This window comes from Triticum aestivum, chromosome 1B, assembly GCF_018294505.1.
Source record: "Triticum aestivum cultivar Chinese Spring chromosome 1B, IWGSC CS RefSeq v2.1, whole genome shotgun sequence".
Taxonomy (NCBI): Eukaryota; Viridiplantae; Streptophyta; class Magnoliopsida; order Poales; family Poaceae; genus Triticum; species Triticum aestivum.
This window is the reverse complement of record NC_057795.1, coordinates 530152436-530162245: the sequence shown is the minus strand read 5'-3', so window position 1 is coordinate 530162245 and position 9810 is coordinate 530152436.

The following is a 9810-nucleotide window of genomic DNA, read 5'->3' as shown; positions in this document are numbered from 1 at the left end:
CGACACCCCGACCCCGACACTACACCCCGACACACAGACCACGACACCACACCCCGACACCCTGACCCTAACACGACACCCTAACCCCAAAACAGCACCCGGACACCGACATGACACCCCGACCCCCTAAACCTCCCGAAAAGGTGCTCTTTGGCCTTCCAGAGGCCGACGGGGTTATATATTTGTGAATTATTAGTTAGGTCATATATTTTTTGATTTTGTTATGAAAAACATCATATATAATTGTGTTGATCGGGTAGATTTAAATGTGCAGTTGTTTCATCGCTGCGAGGTTTGGTGTTCGACGACCTCGCTGTGTGTTTGACGAGCTCTGCCCCTTCGTTCGTGGGTGAGCACAAATGACATGTCCTTCTCCCCCATTAATTATTTGCACAAATGACATGAAATTTGGTAGCTAGCTATATATGTGTCTTGAATCATCAGTATGCGTAACCAATATGTGTCTCCCGTTCGAAAGCGTCATAGTTATAAATATGCATGCATTTGCATATTTATAACCTTGATTCTTTCGAATTGTCCAACGCTATCCATGGACAGCCCGAGTATGTGTAGATTGGGTTCGTTTTCCCATATGCTTGGCCCCGGATCCGATGCATAAATTTCGTCAGTGCCTCCCCTGTTGTTCTCTGGATACACATCCTCTCTGTTTATTGCAGAGACGTGTATCAGGAGAACAGCGGGGATGTGCTGCCGAAATTTTGCGTCGGATCCGGAGCATAGCATATGGGAAAATGAACCCAATCTACACATACTCGGGTGGGATTAGGACCTATCATTACCTATTAGAGTGTAGGTTGCATGGACATAATAAAATTGACAAAGTAGATCAACTGATGAATATATACATGGTGAATTATATATATAATTGTTGTGTGTCCAGTAGCTCTGAAAGTCAAGATGAGTGATCGAGCGTGGATGTATACCGGTCACACTGGTCAGAACAAATGGAGCTCTAAATGGTTCACAAAAACCAAGGGATTTGTGCAAGCCGCATTTGCAAATGGCTAGAGGAAAACTTGGTGCCCCTGTTTCCGATGCGACAATTGGGAAAAGAGGACAGAGGCTGAAATGGGTAAATACCTGCAGAAGAATGGTTTTACGCCCGATTATATGGTGTGGACATTTCATGGTGAGTCTGCGCAATGTGACCGAGCTGAGGTGGATCATCGTCGCACCGACGAGCATGGTACCGGGATGGCAAACATGGTGCAAGACTATGATGATGCCCGGGATTCGGACGAGGAGATGGAGGAATCTGCAAAGGCCTTCAATGAAATGTTGGAGTCTTCAAAACGTCCGCTCCACGAGCACACTGAGCTTTTTCAGTTGGATGCCATCTCACAAGTAATGGCTTTGAAGGCTCAGTTCAACTTGGGCGGAGAATGCTATGACGCAATTATGACAGTATTTGGACGCTTTCTACCCAAAGGCCATGTAATGCCTGCAAACCTGTACCAGTCGGACAAAATCCTCCGTGCACTGAAGATGCCCTATGAGAAGATACATGCCTGTGAGAAAGGATGTGCCTTATTTAGGCTGGACTATGCGGACTTGAACTATTGTCCCATTTGCAAGTGTTCCAGGTATATTGTGGTAGACAACGGTATGGGTGAGAAGACACAGACCACAATCCCTGTTAGTGTTCTTTGGTATATGCCAATCGTACGAAGACTTCAACGTCTTTTCATGGTCGAAGAGACGGCCAGACAGATGACATGGCACAAAACAGGCAAAAGAACCAAACTAGATGCAGATGGGAAACTGATGATGGTACACACATCGGATGGTGTTGCGTGGAAAAGGTTTGATGAATTACATGCTGACAAAGCGGCAGATCCGAGGCATCCTCGAGTCGGCATCAGCACCGATGGGTTCAGTGTGTTTGGTATGACGGCAGCCCAATACAGTTGTTGGCCCGTATTTGTCTTTCCACTCAATCTCCCCCCGGACAGATTATGCAAAGAAAGAACATTTTCCTGACGTTGATAATTCCAGGGCCCAACTATCCGGGGAAAAATATGAATGTGTACATGCAGCCGCTTAAGGACGAATTGCAAGAAGCCTGGGATAATGGGTTCAAGACATACGACGCCTATAGCAAACGAAACTTCATAATGCGTGTCTGGTACATGTACTCGACGCATGACTTGCCGGCGTATGCGCTATTCGTTGGCTGGTGTGTGCATGGAAGGTTCCCGTGCCCCACATGCAAGGGAGCTCTTGAGTTTCATTGGCTTCAGGCCGGTCGCAAATTTTCTTGCTTCGACATGCATAGACAGTTCCTGGATCCTCGCCATAAGTTCAGGAAAGACAAGAAGAACTTCATTAGAGGTAGAGTTGTAAAAAACTCTGCACCACCTGCGTTGACAGGCCAACAGACCCTGGATCAGTTAAACGCTCTCGAGCCAGATCCAGAGCGTCCAGGGTACTTCAAGGGGAATAATTCTGAGCACGCCTAGACTCAAAAAACATGCTTATGGAATCTGCCTTACTTCAAAGACCTCCTTTGCCCACACAACATCGACGTGATGCACACTGAGAAGAATATCGCCGAGGCACTTTTTGGTACATTGTTCGGCATAGATGGGAAGTCAAAGGATAATACTAAGGCTAGAGTCGATCTGGAGGCGCTATGTGATAGGCCGTTACAAAACATGAAAGAACCGAAAGGAAAGCAGAACTAGACGAAGCCAAAGGCATGGTTCAATCTTGGAAGGCCAGCTATGAGGGAAATAATCTTGTGGGTGAAAATGCAGTTGATGTTCCCCGATGGGTATGCAGCGAATCTAAAGAGGGGAGCGAGTCTTGATAAATTGAAGATATTTGGTCTCAAGAGTCATGATTGGCACTTATGGATTGAGCGGGTAATGCCGGTGATGTTGCGTGGCTTCATCCCTGAGGATGAATGGCTAGTACTGGCAGAACTCAGCTATTTCTTCCGTGTTCTTTGTGCGAAAGAACTATCGCCTGGCGTGCTACAAGAAATGGAAGAGTTGGCGCCAGAGTTGATCTGCAAGTTAGAGAAGATCTTTCCACCGGGCTTCTTTCATCCAACGCAGCATTTGATTTTGCATCTCCCGACAGAGGCAAGATTGGGGGGGCCGTGCAAAATCGTTGGTGCTACCCAACTGAGAGGATGCAGAAGACACTTCAAGAAAAATGTAAAAATAAACGTAGAATTGAAGCGTCTATGGCTGAGGCATTCATCACTGAGGAGGCGGCAAACTTCGTGACAACACACTACGAAACCAAAAATCGTCATTTGCATAATCCGAAGCCTCGGTACAATGCTGACGAGCCTAAAAAGGGTGGATCCAACCTCAGCCTATTCAAAGGCAATCTCGCACCAGCCAGTGTTTCAAATCCAGTATCTTTGGATAACGAAGAATGGCGGACCATTTCGTTGTATATCTTCACCAACCTGATAGAAGTGCGGCCGTACATCGAGTAAGTTCTCGGTACATTGTTTCGCAACTTCTATTTCCTTTGAACTGCTCTTATTCCTGGATATTTCATATAGTTGATACGTCGCCCTATTCTTGTATGGAGCGGTGATCCAAAAGGATTCTGTCGAAGAGTATGAGCTTCTCGCAAAGCAAGGAGGCGGTTATCCCGGTTTCATCTCTTGGTTCAAACAAACGGTAAATTCTATTAGACAATTTCATTTCATTCGCTAATTTGTGCATAATGCAACAATCCTTTCATATTAAACTTGTAGGCTAATTCAGAGTCTATGGACGCCGAACTGAGACAAGTCGCTAATGATTTTGACTATAAGGTCCGTTCATTTGACAAATACGACATCAACGGGTATCATTTTTGTACCTATGGCAAAGAGCTATCTATGGCCGACCAAAAGTCTACAAATTGTTGTGTATCTGCTATCGACGAAGGAGGTACCGAGTATTATGGGAGAGTTGAAGCAATTTATGAGCTTCTATTCTATGGTGAAAACCCACCGAATGTCGTAGTCTTCAAATGTTATTGGTTTCAGCCGAAGGAGACTAGAAGGACTCATGAACATATAGGGCTAGTTGAAATCAACCAAAGCACCCATTTAGATGTTCGTGATGTCTATATTATGGCTCAACAGGCGACCCAAGTATTCTATCTACCCTGGGCCTGCCAAACTAATCCAAATCTGAAAGGTTGGGATGTCGTTTATGAATTGCCGCCACGTGCTAGACTATCTCCCCCAAAGGAAGAGGATTATGAACCTCACATTAACCCAGACACATATGAAGGAGAATTCTTCCAAGAGACACGTCTTTCCAAAAAGCGTTTCAAGAACCGGTATACTTCACCCCAAAACATTGAAGTAGACAGCAACAGTGAATCCCATATCACCCCAGAGGAGGAACAAGAAGAGCCGGAACAAGAAGAGGTTACTGCTGCGGAAGACCTCTCAATGCTTCACCGATTACATAAAGGTGGCCTTCCACATGTTGATGCCACTGAACCCTAGGAGCCCGTCATTGATTATAGTGATGATGATGATTATGCATTTATTGATGATACTGATCGAGATTATTAGTAGTGTCAGGTATTCAATTTTTTTAGTTGTACTTGATGATGATACACTTAAGTGATATACATATTATTATTCATGTCGGTATTTTTTTATGTTGTACTAATTTCGTTTACTCTTTGTCATGGCAGGTGTTGAAAGATGGAAGGGGAGCCGACTGAGGCCAAGGACAAACGTGCCCAAATTGAAGGTGTGCCACACCATCAAGGTAGCTCCAGCTTATATCAGTTCGGGCGGAATTGCGTAATGTGGTTTGCTTCATGATTAATGCAATTCATTCATCATGCTAGCTTGAGCCCTTTAATTACTAATTTACTTTGTTTCTCTCTTTCAGGCATGCTACAATAAGACAGATAAGGTGCCAGAGGGGTACGACCTGTATGCCATGGCCCACACTGCCTCTTACAAGCAAGTCAAGGGGAAGGCGAGGAAAGGGGAGGAGTTTAACCCGAGCCAGATCCACTACAATCCAGATCAGGTGATGAGGTCCCATGGCTCCATAGCCATTGATCCAGAGATTGCTCCTGAGACCACGGTGAGTTTAATTTGAATGTACTTTACTTTCTAGTCTTAACATTTGAGTGTCATCATGCTAACAAAACATTGGAAATGATCTTTGGTGCAGCGTAACTCCACACAAGCATCACACGATCCTTCTCCATCTACTGGCATGAGCCAGCCTGCTCCCACACCTCCATGATCAAGGTAAGTTTCTCTAGTTTTTTGCTTAACAAATGCATAAAGACCTTGACTTAGCTTTATTTCATCCAATATGCTTACCTTAATGAACTAGAGTTAGCTTCTTTTCCTGCAAAATGACTTAATAAGCTTACCGACCTCCAAAACCAGCCATTTTACCTAAGTTAGCTCTAAAAAGATCTATACTTAGCTTTGTTTCCTCGAAAATGACCTAAGTTAGTTATAATATGCTTATTTAACTAGGTTTGCTCAATAATGACATGTACTTACCTTACTTATGTAAAAAACGGCATAATTAGCTTAGTTAGCTCATAAACAATCCATTTTACCTACATTAGCTCTAAAATGATGCATTTTACCTAAGTTAGCTCATAAAGATCCATTTCACCTAAGTTACCACACAAACGATGGCGTGCTTCTTCTTCTAGTCTTCTTCTTCTAGTCACCTTTACCTAACTTTCTTATTTGCCATTTTGCAGATTTCATTCACTTCTCGGAAGCTAGCTTGCTATGGAGTGCTTGTTTTTTATTTCATTCTCTTCTAGTATTCTTCTAATGGTTGCAACTTATGTGTATGCTACGATGGAACTTGCTATCTTGATGAAACTTTGCATTGTAATATGTATGTGCAACCTCCCAATGGTTGCAACTTATGTGTATGTGCAACTTGCTATGTATGAGTGGATGGAACTATATATGTATGTACGATGAAACTTATGTGCTGTTAAATAGCCCCGTGAAATATATCTATATATGTCATATATATTTGCTGTGAAAATTGTTGGATTTAAAAAAAACAGGGAAAAAAAGCCATTATGCAGGCTCTTTGCCGTCCGCCACCGACGGCAAAGGGCTCTTTGCCATCAGCAGCGGACGGCAAAGAGGCCACGTGGCAGGCAATTGTGCTTCCTGGGAGGCTGACCTATTTGGTCAGTTTGCCAACACTGGCTGATGGCAAAGAGGGAAAAAACTTTGCCTACAGCGGCGGACGGCAAAGAGGAAAAAAACTTTGCCTACAGCGGCGGACGGCAAAGGCTTGCCGTTAACCACCTGACGGAGTAACAGCGCAAATATTGCCGTCAGCATTCTTTGCCGTCGGCAGCTGATGGCAAAGGACCCTTTGCCGTCAGCCGCCCGAAGCGGACGACAATGTAGCTCTTTGCCGTCCCTTACATTGCCGTCCACTTTTTCCGTCCGCGGCCGAAGGCAAAGACCCACATATACAACCCATTTCATTGATACCGATGCATATGTAGTGTAGATCCTTGCTTGTGAGTACTTTGGATGAGTACTCACGGTTGCTTTGCTCCCCTTTTTCCACCTCTTTCCATTCTTCCCGGATGCTACAACCAAATGGTGGAGCCCAGGATCCACACGCCACCTTCCACGACGACTACTACTACCACGACGGTGCTTACTACTGCATGGAGGCCGCCGACGACCGGGAGTAGTTAGGAAACTCCCAGGCAGGAGGCCTTGCCTTTCTGATCAATGTTGCTTTTGTGCTAGCCTTCTTAAGGCAAAACTTGTCTAACTTATGTCTGTACTCAGATATTGTTGCTTCCGCTGACTCTTGTGTTTTCAATCTTATGTATTCGAGCCCTCGAGGCCCGTGGCTTATTAAAGCTTGTTTTATTTTAATTTGTGTCTAGAGTTTTGTTGTGATATCTTCCAGTGAGTCCTTGATCTTGATCGTACACATCTGTGTGCATGATTAGTGTACGATTGAATCGAGGGCGTCACACAGCGGCCTTCCGACGATGGTCTTCTCGGACTCCATGATCAGCATATCACCCTTGCGGCCGTTCATTATGGGTAACTTACAAATCATCGCACATGAGTACTCACAGACGCATCGTGTGCGATGCTCCTAGCTACTGCAAGCAACTAGTTTGCATTTTCAAAGGTTTTTGTACGAACACAATTGCACACGAACTTACCATAGTAACTGTTTGTGTTGTAATTTCTCATTGCAATCAGTTCATCCGAGTGGGTTGTTTGCTGCGTATCACACACATCGGGTTTACACGAATCGTTTGTGTTCTTTTGGCTCATCGCAAATGCCGCATATCACACACATCTTGTTAAGCTGAACCATTTCCATTCTCTTGCCTAATCGTAAACAGTTTGTCCAAGTGAACCGTATGTCGTATATCACAAACACCTTGATCTGGTTGACCGTTTCTGTTGCATTCCCTAATAGCACACGGTTCATCGGAGCGAACTGTATGCCATATATCGCACACACATTGATATGGATGCCCGTTTCTATTGTTCTACCTCATCGCAAATAGTTCAGCTGGATCAACCGTATGCCCAGCATCGCACATGTAACTAAAATCTGAACCGTGTTTGATGTCTCCGCCATCACAAACGTTTTGCATCTTATTTGACAGTTTTTTAACATCCCTGTTTGCGATTAATGTTTGCGATTAATGCATCGCACACAGTTTCATCAAAGGGTCTTTGATCATAGTGTCACATCAGCAGCATCCTGCAGTAGTGTAGGGCTTATGCAATATTTGAGAGGTTGAGGCAAGGAAGGCTTGGGTTGAATAAAATAACACAACAAAAGGAAAGGAGTACTCCAAGGTCAAAAGCAACCAAGAAGAGAGGACACTTGGAGTAGTCCAACACCCGAAAGCCTAAAACATGAAAGCACAACTTAAACCAAAAGGAGCTAAGCCTCTCAAAGAGAGGGCGGTGACCGAAGTCACCTACGTTTGAGTCAATTGGTATGGCACCGCGAAGATCTTAACCTTGGGCCCATGACCAAAACTCGTCTTTGAAGCACAAGTACCATTAATAATGGCTAATGTGAAAGACTCGACCAACTTATGCATAATGGGTGGAGGGAGATGTCATTCAGAGAACAACACTCCCCCTATTTCCATGCCTACATCTATAACAATATAATATGATGAATGCGGTTGGGTGTGCCTAGATTCAAGCCACATTGCTCAAATCAATGATATTTCATGCCTTAACTTGTGAAATCTTTCTTCATCCAAAGGCTTCGTGAAAATATCCGCTAGTTGCTCTTGAATGTTGAGGTAGATGATCTCAATTTCTCCACGCTTGATGTGATCCTGGATTAAATAATGATGAATCTCAATATGATTCGTCTTGCTATGTTGCACCAAATTGTAGGAGATCCTTATGGAAATTTCATTGTCACATAGAAGAGGCACTTTGTCACAAAGTTACACCAGAATCCTTTAAACTTTGCCTCATCCATAGCAATTGTGCACAACAACTTGCGACGACTGCATACTCGGCATTGGTGGTGGAGAGACACACACAATTTTCCTTCTTCGAGGACCAACTCACCAAAGAGCGACCAAGAAGTTTGCACCCTCCGGAAGTCGACTTCCTCTCCACAATGTTTCCTGTCCAATCTGAGTCCGAATATCCCATGAGGTCAAAGCTTGCTCCTTTGGGGTACCATAGGCCAAGGTTTTGGGTATGAGCTAAATATCGAAAGATTCGCTTGACCGCCACATAGTAGCTTTCCTTAGTGCAGTTTGGAACCTTGCACACATTCCCACACTCAACATAATATCTACTCTAAATGCACAAAGGTAAAGCAAGGATCCAATCATGGAGCAATATACTTTTTGATCCACCACTTTACCATTGGGATAAATGTGAAGCTTGCATTTGGTTGGGATTGGAGTCTTAGCCGGCTTGACATCATCTAGCTTGAATCTCTTGAGCACGTATTGGGTATATTTGGCTTGACTAATGAAAGTCCCTTCTCTTCTTTGCTTGACTTCGAACCTGAGAAAGAATTTCAACTCTCCCATCATAGACATCTCGAACTTCTTGGTCATTAGTGCGGCAAAATAATCATTGAAATAGTTGTTAGGAGAACCAAATATGATATCATCAACATATAGTTGGCATATGAACAAATCCCCTTTACCCTTCTTAGTAAAAAGAGTGGGATCAATTTTCCCAATTTCAAACCCACGATCTTGCAACAACTCGGTAAGGTGCTCATACCACGCACGTGGGGTTTGTTTAAGGCCATAGAGTGCCTTGAGTTTGTATACATGATTGGCGAGCTTGGGATCCTCAAACCCCGGGGGTTGTTTGACATATGCCAACTCATTCAAGGGACCATTAAGAAATGCACTCTTCACATCCATTTGTTGTAATTTGAAATCATGATGAGATGTATATGCAAGCAACATGCAAATAGATTCAAGACGAGCAACGGGGGCAAAGGTTTCAGCGTAGTCGATACCCTCACCAATATTGCTTTGTTTGGAACCACCACACCGTTTGCATCTTGCTTGTTCTTGAAGATTCATTTGGTTCCAGTGACATTGTGGTCCTCCATTGGTCTTGGCACTAATTCCCAAACTGCGTTGTGCTCGAAGTTGTTGAGTTCATCATGCATGGCTTCAAGCCAGTCCACAGCATCGAGTGCCTCATGTACCTTTTGGGGTTCAACACACGAAACAAACGCATGATGCTCACAAAAATGTGACAATTGTCTACGAGTAGTTACCCCTTTTATCAAGCTTCCAAGCACATTCTCCGTAACATGTTGTTGA